Source organism: Cinclus cinclus, chromosome 11, assembly GCF_963662255.1.
Source record: "Cinclus cinclus chromosome 11, bCinCin1.1, whole genome shotgun sequence".
Classification (NCBI taxonomy): Eukaryota; Metazoa; Chordata; class Aves; order Passeriformes; family Cinclidae; genus Cinclus; species Cinclus cinclus.
Window position 1 is genome coordinate 3,897,537 of NC_085056.1, and position 15,128 is coordinate 3,912,664.

Here is a 15,128-nt window from a genome sequence, read left to right on the forward strand (position 1 = left end):
TCTTGAGTTTGATGGTAAAGCTCCCAATGTATTCCCCAGAAGCTGTATTTCATCTGGGAGTGAGCAACGTTTTTAAAGAATAGTATCACCCCCAAACTTCTCTAAGCAGACTTTATATCTCAATATTGCCTCTATTACAATGATAATGTGTGCCAATATGAACTTTTGGGTTCGTAGGGCCATTTAAAAAAAAAACATTAGTAACTCATTAAATATCACATTTAAAGTATTACATCTTCCTCCAATAATTAGAGGGAACTATTAATTCCCTGTATATTTTTACAAAATTCCACATGCTCTATTATAATCAATGTGATAAAGATAACACTGGGTTCCACATTATTCAGCATTTAACAATTAATTTACATAATGTAAATATTAATGTAGCCTTGAGCAGTGTGGGACTGAGGAATTCTGAACACTGTGCATTTCATTACCTCTAATATTGCAGTGAGTTCCTTCCTGCAGGACACTTGGGGGATCCTTGGAGGGTTTCATCTTGTGTGTTAAAAAACCAAAATATAACATGAACTTTTTAAACCTCAGGATGTTCTTCTAGAACTACCTAAGGATCTCTTAATGGTCCTTTTTGTAAAGATTTTTATTTTCATTTTTAAAGGATTCAGGATTACTCTTCATTGGAGCTCTCCCAAATGTGCTTTGGTTTATAAATCCCAAAGGTTTATGATTCTTTTCACAGGATAACACGACTGATAGCAAGAAACAATGATTTTATTTTTCTTTTCCCATCTATGCTGAGCATTGCTTTTTCAGACACAAACAGGAAAGATAATAATGTATACCCCACATACAAATCTACATGCACACATATATCATCTACCCACAAAGGAGTCAGTATTTTCTTCCTAATAAATACACTGCAGCCTCTAGTGAGGCCAGATTGCTCTTTCTGCTTTCTATCAGACCTACACACACCCAACTCACCTTTTGTCAACCATCTCTGTTAAAATCCCAAGCGACAAATGAATTTGTTTCCTCTACAAGAGGTGATTTTCATGTTTTTAATCATTTGAAAACTTGACACAGATAACACAGTTGTTTGCCCGACTCTGAAAGGCACATTCAGAATTGGCAATACAAGCCATTTTACCTGGCTATAATAAACATTAAATCTCAACCACATGGTGGAAATTTATCAATTAAGATATGAATATACATCCACACAGTCCTGGAACACGGTGAGCACATCCAAACATCATCATTCACCTTTTTTAAGCCAGCAGAAAATATGTCCATAGAAACTTGCAGTTGCCAACTGTGGCATTCCCAGCCGTGCAAAAAAAAAAAATAATTTGCAAGCAAGGATTTATGTTCTTGAAAATTAACTTGAAAAGTCAAAAAGTAGGAGTAACAACTGCTGTATCCTGTGTCAGTGTTCTCCAAAACTGGTCTGAAAATTCAAGTGTTCTGTTTAAAAATTAACATACAAAGATATAAGTGCTCAGCAAACTTAAAAAAAAAATTAGGAATCAGTACCTCAGAGCATCTTTCATGGGACCCATCCCCAGCAGTGATTTGCAACAAAAGATACTGAATATGTATTTACATGAGCAAGAATGTATTTCAAAAAGTGCCATCTACCAACAAAGAGAAATATACATTTCTTGGCTTATGGGCAATGAAGTTCTTACTGTGTCACAGATCACAAGGTCACAACTCACATCAAAGCTGAGACTGTCAACGCCTCTTCAGATACCCAAGATGCTCGCCTGAAAACATTTCTTACACATTTAGAAAACAAAAAATCCCCAAATCAGTACCCTTTTAGAAATAAATTAAACAAAAATAAAGTTACGAAATACATCCTCTGGAGTTTGCAATTTAACACATGAGAAAGCACGCAGCATATGTGATGCAGAAGAGGTCAACAGTGCTGTAAGGCAAAATTATTTCAGTTCCTGCCTCACCCATCCTAAGCCGGTGCCCTCGCAGCTCCAAAGCACTGTGAGACCTCCTCAGCACGAGCAGTGGCAGGAGCAGGGCAGGGGCAGAAAGGTGAGAAAAATGCTGCTCTGCAATCCCACATCTGCTACAGCCACGGGGAAAGGAGAGATTCTGCACAGAGACCAGGGAGAAGCCACGGGACACAGCGTGCCTGGGATGCTACGAACACAGCGACCACCAACTTCTCTTTTTTGTTTTTTTTGGGTTTTCTTTGTTTTGTTTGTTTGTTTGTTGTTTTTTCCCCCCAGTCTATTTTCAGTGGGGAAAAAAAAAAATTGCAGTTACAATTTTTGACCAGGACTTCCATTTCTTGAAAGTATCTCCCCATTTGCACTACAAAGCAAAGATGAAAGGTGTTAATTTCTTCAGCTACTGGATAAAAGCAAATGCTGCATAATGGTGGAAGTTGCACCAAGACTGCAGGAGATCTGTAAATAACATCTACGGATGAAACCCGAATGGATCCACTGAGTAAACCCTGCCACTTGCAGGAAGTAATTTAGAAATAAACTGGCTGGTTGTGGTTCTCTCAGAAATTTGACTGAAATGAGAATTTTGGGAGAGTGAGGAAGCAAGCACCATTCTCAGTTGATACATTCCCCTCAGCTTCCAGTTGTCCTGGGCCCTGGGGATCATAAAGAACGAAAGACAAAAGCTGGCAATTAATTTGCACAACTTTAAAACAACAGTGAAGAGAAAGGAGGACTCCCCACCCCAAAAATCTTGGTGTCCCTTCTCTCCGTGCCCTGACACTGACAGCTGCAATGGGACACATCCCACCAGGAAAACCGTCAAGGATTGAAGGACATCCCATGGTGATCACCACAGCCACTCTGCTGCCAAGGCTCGGTGAAGCAGCCACATCCCCACTGTCTCTTGATCTCTGAAGTCCCCTCAGTCTGGGAATAAAAGTGTGCTTTAGTGCAGGCTCCAGACGACAGAATAAACTGAACAAGTATCTGTGAGAAAAACTACAAGAAGTTTCACTGGAGCACAAGTCCTCAGTGCTTAGCATCAGACCATTAAAATTCTTGGCAGCAGCTCACAGCCCGGGCTTGCCAATGGCCCACTTTTCATGCAGCCTATTTTTATTTAGGAAAAAACCTTCAGAACATCCGGAATATTAAACCTTTCTTCAAGCTGTAATGATCGGGGAGATTAGCTCTGATCAGCAGTTTTAGGCCATATGTAAATTCAGTGTCCCCAGGCAGAGTAGCAAACCATGAAATACTCTTCTTTTCTCCCTTTGGCTGCCAGGAACAAGGAGCCTGTTCTGCAGATCCTCATTAGTATTGGTCCACACCACCTATTTAGCATTCAACAGGTTGTAATTCCTGGCCCTATGAGGGACTAGCCTGCAGCTAAGGTATACCAGATTGGCAAGAGAAAACCCACAAAAACAAAGAAACCTTTACTTCTTTCGGTTTCTCTTAATTAACACTTTCTTTTAATGTTTTCACTCCTTTGGCTGTTGCAGCCCAAGCAAATTTAGAAGTATTTAAGCAGCATCACCCCTACCCATCCTCACAGCTTAGGAAAAGGATAAAATCCATAAGGTAACGAAGATTTTTTTTTTTTTTCCTCTACTCCAGCACACAGTGTTTAAACCTCTCAGGGCACACCAAAGAACTAGAAGGATGTACCAGCACTGAGTAAATATCACAACACTTTTTATGGAACAATATATTTAATATAGAGCCGTGGTGGGCATGAACAAACTCCCTGCTACAGCTTGGGCAGGAGAGCATCTCTCCCTGGATGAGGTCTGAGAAAACAATCTCTGCCTTTATCAGGAAATTTGATTTTGTTTCATTTAGGAGAGAGACATCTCCATTCAGCAGCGAAACACTCTGAACAAAGGTTCTTTGAGAAATGGTTTCCAAATTGTGGTGCCTGGCAGGAGGTGGCACAATCAGCAGCTGGAGTTGTGTCTGTGCTGGGGCTGCTCCGAGCACTGCACGGACCCCTCTGGTCACTCTGCTTTGAAGAGAATGTTCATAATGCTGTAACTGCTGCTTTAATCTATAGAGTGATCCAGGAAAACATTCAGAATTCTGATGTCCTTCCCCTACGCTTTCCTGTTGGAGTAGCTACTAGGAAAGGAGCCGACAGACAAATTGTAATCTGCAAAGCAGGAAGAGGGGAAGAACAGAAGGCTTGCCTGCCTGCTTGCTTCCAAAAGGATTCTTCAGCTTGAAGGGAAAAAAATTAAAAAAAGAGAAAAGAAAAATGAGTTAAAACTTTATTCAATAGCGATGAAGCCTGAAGCTGATAATTTCAGCTTTCTGGGATACAGCTGTAGCAGTGAGAAAATAAGAGCCCAAAGGATGGATAAACTATATTATCTTAACTAGCAAAGGCAAGCCTTCAGAAAATGAAATTGGAAAAGAAAAGCTATACCGTTAACTTCTTCTTTTTTTCCCTGGCTAAGAAAATACGATCAAATTTTCAATTCTTTAGTTCTCTCCTAGTAAGCCTGCAGCACACACCGAGCCTGCTGAAAGTGTAACCTCCCCAAATGGAACTGCCAAATAAGCAAGATTACAACAAGCCCAAAAGGCACGTCTATCTTTTGGTCTTATAATTATTTTGAGTACTGTAGGTTTTTTTCTAACAGAAGCTATGATAGAGTTCAGCTTAAAATCAAGAAGGCAAAAATGTTTAAATTAAAAAACCAAGAAGTTTGCAAAACAATGCTTGCAAGTGTGTCCAAACAATAATGTCTGCAATTTCATGATCCATTGCCCTGTCTGTTAAAACATGCTGATGTTTCTCCTCTGCTCCTGTTTTCCAGGGCCCTTCTCTGCCACAGCTGGGAACTCAGCTCCTATGACAAATTTTGGCCAATCAGGTTCATCCCATCAGCACAAAACATTGACATAACGAGATCAGTACTGCTCATGGTACATTGATTACATTTATTGCTAACTTTGCTTGCTAAATCTGCATCTGTTCTGTTAACCTTGTACAGCAGTGCAAAATCTATTTGCTCACAGCCACACCAGAGATATTTCAGTATTTCAAGTCCTTCCATCAAGAGAATTACATTATTTTACAGTTATTTCTATTTTTTTTTTTACTGTTTATATGAATATTCATTCAGTGTCTGGCCACTATCTACCAGAAATTCTCCAACTGGTTTTAGGGTATGAGCTTTCTCTCCAACAGGATTTATCTGAGTACTCTTTCAACTTGTTCATATTTTTGCAGAATTTGTCAGACCAAAACCTTAAACCACTTTTACTTAGCTGCTGCTGGCACTGGAATTTCTGTTTCTCAGTGGAATGCAGATCCCAGACTCCAAGCACCCCAGGACCATTTTTCTGCCTTGAGACAATGAACTGCTGTCTGTTAGCAGAAGAACCCAAAGCAAGTTCAGTTGAAATACATCAGCAGGGTGCTCACTGCTTTTACATTCATCCTTATAAAAAGGAGGGACAGGGATTTATATAGGGCAGCTAGTGACAGGACAGGGGCATGGTTTTAAACTGAATATAGGCAGGTTCAGGTGGGATACTGGGAAGGAATTGTTCCCTGGGAAGGTGGGGAGCAGCTGTGGCTGCCCCTGGATCCCTGCAGTGTCCAAGGCCAGGTTGGACACTGGGGCTGGGAGCACCCTGGGACAGTGGGAGGTGTCCCTGCCATGGCGGGGATGGAATGGGGTGAGCTTTAAGGTCCTTTCAACCCAAACCTTTCCATGATTCTACGATTCCAGGCTCGCTCAACCCCAGCCCTACCCTGCAAAGGTTAAAATTCCTCTGACTGGCACTTGCACAGCCTGTGGGAGGAAGAACCTATTCTTGCATACAGGAGGAAACTCTATAATGTTTAATAGTTTGATTTGCTATTATGTGCTACGGCATAAGTTTTATTTTAATATCATGCAACTGCTGTGATTGCATTTTTATAATTGGTGCTCTGCCCCAGAGGAGAACTTTTTGAAGAGTAAAAAATGCTACTTAAGCATGAAGCTTTCCAGCAAAGGTGCTGCAGGTGCTGGAGAATTCAAACTGCCAGATCAATGACATTAATTAATGGTTCATGCAACAAAATACAAAAGAAAATTAAGGCAGTGAATTAAATCCTGAAAGCAAAGTCCCACACGGAGTTGAGCTGAGGTGCTGACAACCCTCTGAAATTTTGTATAATCTAAGAAATCCAGGCCTATATTACGGCCATGTTCTGAATCAAAGAGCTGGTGATGTAGCAGGGGTGGGTTTTGCTGTGCTAAACAGGGATGCTTGCCAACTTCATCTCCAAAACTCAGATTTGTAGTACATGGGCTTTTAGCAATAATGAGCCTGTATGAATTTCAGTGATGTTCCCACTGATTTCACAATATGCCAATCCCAGCTGACACAAGTTGTCGTTTCAGAGCAAACCACAAAAAGATCTTTCATGGACACTCTCTTTAACTTCAGTGCTTCAGATGCCTTCCAAACTTCTCAGATACACCACAGGAACACAGGGTTGATGGTGAGAAATGACAGATAAAAACCTTTTAAATAACACCTCTTTAAAAATTTAAAGCCGCTTTAAAGAAAGATACTGTATTTATAACCTCTAATGGTAAAAAAGAATGAATGTTCAAGAGATTCCTTTTTAATCAAACATCATGAAATTCAGATTGTAAAAACATACTGAGACTGGCAATATTTTCAAAGCCCAAAGGTTGTCACTATAGATGAGAGGCTTCTGCTTGGAGCAACAAATAACACATCTTCATTTGAGAGAAGCAAAAAGGGTTTGATGAGATGAATGTGCAGAGTTGGGGGGTTTGGGTTGCCTTTTTTTTTTCCCTAACATTGGTTTTGGGTTTTTTTTTTTGCCCCCAGCCAATTGGGGAAATACATCTTTCTTACTCCCTCTGTGAGATTAACTAAACTCTGCCCTTTTAGAGCCTAAAGCAGCAGGGCCAAGAAATACAGTTTCCAAGTGTGCTTAATAAAATTACACCCTCAAGTAGACTGGAAAAAAAAATTCGCAATATATTAATTGAATAAGTAATTATATGACCCCATGGACAAGACCTGCAGTGTATTGCAAATTATTTCATTAATTAAAGTAGCTTTGTCTTGAGGTGTGTCTCTCAATTTCAAAACCCTGTTAAAAATAAATTTCCCTGCCAAATTTCCTGACAATGCATTTGATGATTAAAATGAAATTACATTAAAAGTAGACTATGCTCTTTACCTTTATGATGGAAATAATATTTTGCTTTTCTCTCAGAGAGACCATGGAGGAAATGGAAACATTTTCATCCAGTAATGTACATCTCCTTTCTTGGAGCTGTTAATATATGCAGCCATAATGTTTGCATGACAAATATTGTTATTTTATATATAATCATATTTTTAAATAATATTCCTGTCTCTTAAAACAATTATTAAATACTTCTAGTACTCTTAAAATCATGTTTTACGCACAGTAATTTTACAATAGAAGATTTTGTATAAGCATGCTGTTAAAACACGGATTTGAATCTGGGACAGAGCTGTCCATAAAAAAATCCACTATTGTCACCAACATAATTCATAGCACACAGTACTTTCCATTTTCAAACTACAAGTGGTTTTTAAGTATAATAAGTAAGGATTTAGGAAAAATCAGTTAAAATTCTTTATCCAAGTTATTTTCTCCTTTTGCCTTGGAATAATTTTTTTTTGCCTTCATAACTTTGACGTGTACAGTTGAAACATGGAACTGAAGTAATGTATTTTCCAGCAAAAGAATATTCAATATAATTTACTGCTCTGTGCTTAAATCATGGCAATGATGAGCTACATTTGTGTTCCCCAAAATCACTGTCTTGAATATGTATCTGCTAATATTTCCTTCCAACTGCATTTAAAAGCCATTTCTGCTGGAGTTTCCAACCTGTACCAGCAGAAGATGGATTGAAAGCAAGAACTGTGAGATCTCACCTTCAACCTGTCTATCACATTGCCTAAGTGTGAATCTAGCTCAGCACCAGCTGACAGCACCTTTCCCCCTTTCTCTCCACAACAAAGCCAATAATAAACTTCTCAACGTTTCCACAAAGTTCTTCAGGTACAAATGTGTCATTTTATAAAAGCTTCTCCTGCTTCTTTTTGAGCATGTGCACACCAGGAGGGCTTGATTTCTAAAAATAAATGTAATTTCCCACCTATTTTTGGTGGACAGCCATGGAAAACCACTATAGAGAAATAATGCAACTGTGTGTGGAAATGAACAGTGCTGTGCAAAGATGACATTTTCTGCATTCAGCTGATGTGATCTGAATGAAGAAGTCAAAGAGTGGCTTTTTCTAGAAGTTGTGCTCAATATCTGAAAACCAGGTGAACTATTTTGAATATGTCTATAAAATACCACAAACTTCTCATACTGCAAAAACAGATTACTGTGGGATCATTCTCACTAAGGTTTCCTTTCCTATTGCAATTGCTTTCACTCTTCCAAGGGTAGTGTGCAACTCTTTTTTGACTTCATGGGGTTACAGACTGTAATTTAAACCCCAAGCACTAGATTTAATGGTGAGGAAAGAGGAACTGTGAGGGCATGAAATAAAGGGAGAAATGAGGAAAAAAATACAGAAAAATGTGAACTTACAGTTTAAAAATCGCATATTTTTTCTCCTTTGTTTGTTTGTTTGTTTTTAAAGGCACTATCTATCTGCTAATACCTTTCAATAAAATTGGGAAAATTATAATCAGGTTAAACTGCAAGGGAATAAATAACCCGGCCATTGTGCAGTGGCGAGTTTTCCATTCAGCTGTGTATCTCTTCCACAATAGAAGTGGATGGATCTGTCTACTGGCAATGCACGCAGAGGAAAATGCTGCCTGCACTGACAGTTTATTGGCTGTTTTTGTTTTGGCCCCTGGAACAGTGGCCACAGTCCCTGTCACCACTGCTGCTGACACCACCCTGGGATTTATGCCCAGCTCGGCGTGAGGATGAGGTGGGTGGGATGGGGCTTCAACTGCAGCATCCCTGCCACCAGCCTCAAACCACATCATCAATTGATGGCACATGATTGCAATTCCTGGGGATTTATCACCCTTTTCATGTGCTTTTAAAGGAGCTGGATGAAATATGGTGGTGCGGATGCTGCCAGGCCCCTGACTCCTGTAGAGCACGCACAGAGGGCATGGCAAGGCAGTATCCACCAAGGGTGATTTAGAAGTGCATGAACACAAACTGAGGGTTTATATCACTAATAAAGCCTGCCCAGAGGGCTGCAGCATGCTCCCTCCCTGCAGGCTGCCACACAGCCATGAGTTTTTTCAGATAATGCTTTCCTGGGACTGCAGGATCTTTCAATTTATTGATTGCATGGATGAGTTTATCTCGTGTCCAAAGTGCTTGGAGCTTTAGAGCTCATCCCTCTCTCTTCTGAGACAACAGAAGGAGATGCACAAAGCAGGTGCAAAAGCCCAGGTGCAAAAGCCACTGGTAAGGAAATTAATGCATAAATTTCCTTTTGCAAACAATTACATCCCAAATTGCACAAATTCATTTGAGCCCTTGTGTTCCAGCACCCGGCAAGGACTCCAGCATTTTTTTAAAAATTCATTTGTTTTTTAATTAAGAAACATACTCATTTTTATTTCATGAACCTGAGCAACAATGCAAAAGGAGCCAAAACTCCAACCTGCTCTGTGCAGGGAAGTGTGAGCACTTCACTACATGAATTGTCCAAGGCACAGAGACCATAATGCTTTTACAGCCTTTAACTTCAGGCACTAATGCTGATCTGGCCATAAAGCTGATTTTTGGTGTATCATGTGTGCAAGTATGGAAAACCAAAAGAAAGCTCGTTTTAGCAGGAGAGGCAGTGAGCACACAAATCACTTGTGCAGAAAGGCAAAGGGAATTTTCTGCCCGCTCCTGAGGAAGGTGACTCATTTCCAGTCCTCCCAAGCAGGCCAGTAATTTCACCTGTGCACCTAAGCTGGTCTGGAGCCTTTCCTGGCATTCTCCTCTTTCTGCTGGAATCAGGACAAAGTGAACCCTGGAGTGGGCTGCAGCCTCCTGCTCCCAGACACTCCCATCACAGACCCAGCCTGAATGAACTGCTAATTGCTACACATGAGATTATTCTAATTTCTTCCAAATGCACTGCTTTGACCACACTTGCATACCTGGGAACCTGTTAATTACTTGGTAGTGCTTTAATGGGCAATTCCTCACAATTTCCAAAAGGCAGATTACAGTGGATGCACAGCTTTGTCTGCCATAATACAACAAATTATTAGGAAATACAAATCTTTCTATCATGTACATACACAGTAACTAAAATATACCAGAATCCCTAATAAAAGATCAGATATTTGCATCTATATACGCTCATCTCTCTGCAATATATGCACATCATACATATTAAAATATATATATCTATCTATACACACACACAATAACCATATTCATACACAGCTGTATTTTATTCCACACAGATCTGTGAAAAATTTCCTACTTGGATATACAAAGCAGCTGTGCATAATTAGCCTGGCTGCTGCTTGGCTTCTGCTTGGAAATTTAAATATTGACATTACAGATGTTTCTACCCTAGTTCCCATCCATTACATTTACAGGCCAGATTACAAAGGATTTTGAGGCACCGAGTGGAGTTTTGCTGAAATGCAGATGATTAATCCCAAGAAAGGATGGCTGAAAGTTTGCCATCAGCAAGTTTTCAAGTTTGCCCAGAAATGAACATATCTGGAAGAAAAGGAACTTTAGAAACTGCTCTGCTGAGTTATACCCAAAAGCTGAGCATTCCATCTCCAGCAGGAAGGACAGGGGAGAAGCTGTAGAACAGGCAGGTTTTAACAAATAAAGGAGTTCTGTATATTTTTTAGCTTGCCTTGACTCAGAGGCTTCCTCAGCCACAGTTTCATTCCAATTTATCATTTCTTTTTCCACAAGAGCTCACAGCAGTAAGTTTCATAATTAAATATGTAACATTTGACACTTCAAATCTCCTCCAAATCTAAGTATTACTGTGAGTGGTGGAGCTATGAACCAAAAGTCTTCAGGTTCAAACATTTAATTTTGAGGTGAATTTTCTGAGATATTTCTGTTTTGCAGGTCAGATCTATAGATACTTCTAAGTTTATACTGCAAAAACCTAACTCAAAAAAATATCAACAAATAAACATTTATGTAGAACACTGTAACTCCTGTGCCAAAAAGACTCAAGTGTCACCCTAACCCTGGTGCAGTCAGAAGACTGGAAACCTCCAGATTGGCTTTTATCTAAATAAGAATATAGAATATCCTTCATTATCCTTTTCTAATGGCTCTTTGTGACTTTAAAAAAAAATTAAAAATAATCTTTCAGCAAAAAGACAACTGGTAAACACATAGTCTGATTTGCCTCTGTCCCCTGGGATTTATAGCTCAAAAGATGACTTTGAGACTTCACCAAATTCCATGCAATTTGATTCATTTTACAGCTTTGGCAACATTCTTCTGCCACAGGCCAGCAAAGATTGCAAGGTACAAATAAAGACAGTCTGGAAAACAGTACCAGAATATTTGAAATGTATCAAAGCTTGCAGCAGCTGTGCAAAAGTCAATGTTGCCAAATTTATTTTTGCCACTTTGCTAGGCCAGCCAGCCTTTTGTTTCCCTTTCATGGACTCTTTGGACTCCATCTGTTTTATACAATCCCATTTCTATTAATTTATGTATTAAACTTATTGTTAGGTTAAGTATAAAAAAATCCAAAAAATCAAATCAAGCCAAGAAACCAACCATCCTGGCAGGTTGTTCTAAATAAAAAGGCACCATTTCAGCAACAGTTTTCATTTACATGAACCACTGCACTATTTTCCAGTGCAGAGTTACCAGTGACACTCAGCCCCTTCCTTATGTTTTATCCATCTCTACAAATTACTATTTTATGATACTGCAAAACCCTCTGGGCTATTCTTCTTAATTCCTTCTGTTTCCTCTCTAAATGTCTCCAAGTGTCCCTTTATTTCCAGCAATTATTTATAGACATCTGTCAGTCCAGGCTCCTTGGCTGGAATGCAATGGATCCAGGCTATTGTGCAGCACAGAAAACAAGTTACTTTCTCTAAATGCAATTCTCAAGCAATTTTTGCTAAACCGCTGCAGTTATTTAACCCCACTGGGTTTGCAGCATATTGTTGGAAGTCACATAATGTCAAATGTGTTTAAAAGAATTTCTGTTAAGTGCCTCCAGCAAGAGAAATGAGGTGGCTGCCAAGTTCATTTGACCTCCTCCACTTTCCAGCCTCTGAAGGTGAGATATCCAAATGTTCCTGCCTGCCTGTGGAATCCATGGGATTGGAGTCACCCTCATTCCTGTGCTGAGGTGAGGCTGCTGCAAGACACAGAACCTCAACGCTGAAAAATCAGAGATCTACAGGAAATAAACTGGGTCATAACTCAGAGAACAAAAACATGAGAAGTCAGCAGTACAGCAAACACAAAACCCATTGCAGTCAGTCCAAAAACTGCCATCAGTGTCACTGAATCAGGCTGAGCCATTATTTTCCTGGTACATATGTGCTGACTGCAACCTCCCACAGAAATGGGAGGTGGTATAAATAAAAAAACAAAAAACAAAAAACAAAAAAACCCCAAAAAACCAAACAAACAAAAAAAACCAAAACCAAAAACAAAAAAAAAGGAACAAAAAAACCCCAACAAATCAAGCTGGTTCTTCTGTCTTCATAGTTTCAACTGGTCTTCTAATTTATTTATTTATGATAAATAGCCTCCAAGTTCACAGTTCCTGCAGGAAAATACCTAATAGAAATCTCAGCACACCTGTGGTCACTTTAAGCACACATTTGAGTGTACTTTGTTAGGATTTGACTCTGGGCTATTTTCAGAACCACGACAATTTTCTCTGAAAAGAGCTAATTTACTGTAACTAACTATATTATTAAATTTCTGTAGGAATGATATATCAGGAAATAAATCTGTAGGAGTATCACCTAGCAGTCACATATTTTTAGCATTAATTATAAGATTGGGCAAGCCCTAGCTTGAAATTCAGATGAATACTCATTTTAATGCAGTTTATATTCTCAGTAATTATAGGCAGGTATTTGCCTCTCCAGAAATGTGATGGCACATAAATTGTAGGTGCCCAAATAACCACTGGTGTTTACTGTGTTTAAAAATCACACATAGAAAAATGTGAATGGCTTTAGTGACATAAAAAAGCGATTTAAACACCATCCAAACCATCCTCACTGGGACTGTGCTCAAAAGGCTCTTCAATTATTCATAGACAGATTAAATAAGTAAAAAAATCACACACTGTTTCCGTGTTTCCTTCAGTTTTGGTGGATTTATATCTATCTCAAATAGAAGACAAAAGAAGATTCCTAAAAGGGGCTTGGCACAACTTTTCACTGTAATTTCCATGTTGTTCCCTAGTTAGGGAATTAACTTTCAAATCATTAATGGAAAAAAGCCACTTTGTAAAGCAATAAAAAGATGGAAAATATCTCTTACAGCAACACCGGGAAAATCTAATATGAATATTCACTTGATTTTTAAAATCAAGGCTTACATATTTAAGTTTTTTGATGCTAACTTCCTGCAAGATTTATTTGTCAATAATTCTCTGATATTCCTGATGAATAGACAACACCTAAGTTCAACTGTAGAGTCAATAAATGAGTGGAAAGTTTCTAGAGAATTCCATTGTTGTTGTTACTGATAAAGTTGTGGCCTAACAGGAAAACACACAAGAAGCCTGTAATGGACAATTTAAAGTAAGACAACAATATCATCTGAATGGTTTAAAAAGGCCCCAAATCCTTCAGGTGAGTTTCACTCTCTATTTGCATCTTTTTCTACATGATTGTGCATCTCTCATGGAATTACTGGTATCCATGGACGTGTACATTCTGGTTCAGGGAACATCTAGACAAATCCAAGACACCTACTTGAGAATTTTTTAGTTTTAGCAGAATTTCAGTGAGTGGGTTTGATTCAGAGCTTGAAGGAAGCTGCAGGTGCTTGTGATAAGAACTAAAGTTATGCATCCAATGCAAAGCCTTCCTTTTGCAGCCTCAAAAATGAAATACAGCACAAGTGCAACCTAAAGGGAAGGACTCAGGAATCTCCCATGCAAGCACATCAGGATTTCTTTCCAGCTGTGCAATGCTGTGACCTCTGATTCGGAACAGCACGACAGCTGGTGGGTCCTCCCAGCTCAGAATATTCTCTGATAACCTCTGTGATAAAACAGCAGAGCCGGATGAATAATTGGGAGATTTGTGCCCTAAGTTGTGAAGAACTATGGAAAAGAGATGGAAACACCAGGAAACCTTGGCTGAGTGGGTGCCATGTGCATAGAGAGCTGTGACTGATTCCAGCCAGCCCTGATTCCACAGGCTCGATTGTGCACAAAATAATTTTGCAAGCATTGGTGCTCTTGACACCAGGCAAATGAGGTTATGAAGTTTAATGTGATGAATACCTGGAGGGAAGGGAGGGAGGGTAAGGAAAGGAAAGTTGAGAAAAATTATTCAAACTTTGGCCAATGGGAAAGACAATCAAAATGCTAAATGATACCTGAGTCAATACAGAACAGCAGTAGGAGAAAATGGATGAAACTATTACAGAAGAACTCACTGGAAGTTGGGCTGAGAAACATCTCTACTGAATCAGAAGTGTAAACTTCAATATAAGGAGTAGGAAAAAAACGAAAAGCAAAGAGAGTTTATGGATAATAAAAAGTAGAGAATTGCCAGTTTAAAATTGTGCTAGAGACCTACAACAAAAAAAGAGTGCCCCACTGGCAGCCATACTCTCAAGTATGAAACATTTCTTGTTTGGCTGAAAAGATCATCAATATCTTCATTACATGCTTGTCACAAGGGAGGTAAATAAACATTTACCTCAAACTTTTAACCTGTTGAGTGAGCAGCTTGTAATGCATTTCATACCCGCAGATTTTCAGATATAAAGAACTCTGTCTGAAAATACAAAATTCACCAGAAAGCTTACATAATATAAGGCAAGAGTTTAACTTGGATGGTTGCACCTACATTAAAACTTGGAACTTACCCTTGTAGAATTTCCCCATCACACAAAATCAACAGGAAATTTAATCAGAACATTTTCCTTACTAATTTTAATTATCAATGTGTTTTTGTTTTGTTGCAACTGTTGTATCTGCATTTATG

General features: G+C 39.1%; 1 protein-coding gene across 1 annotated transcript in view; it reads right to left on the minus strand.

Annotated features, from left to right (window-relative positions):
• CDH13 (cadherin 13) overlaps positions 1-15,128 on the minus strand; it is a 329,961-nt gene that overhangs the window by 146,476 nt on the left and 168,357 nt on the right. The gene's annotated exons all lie outside the window — the stretch shown is intronic.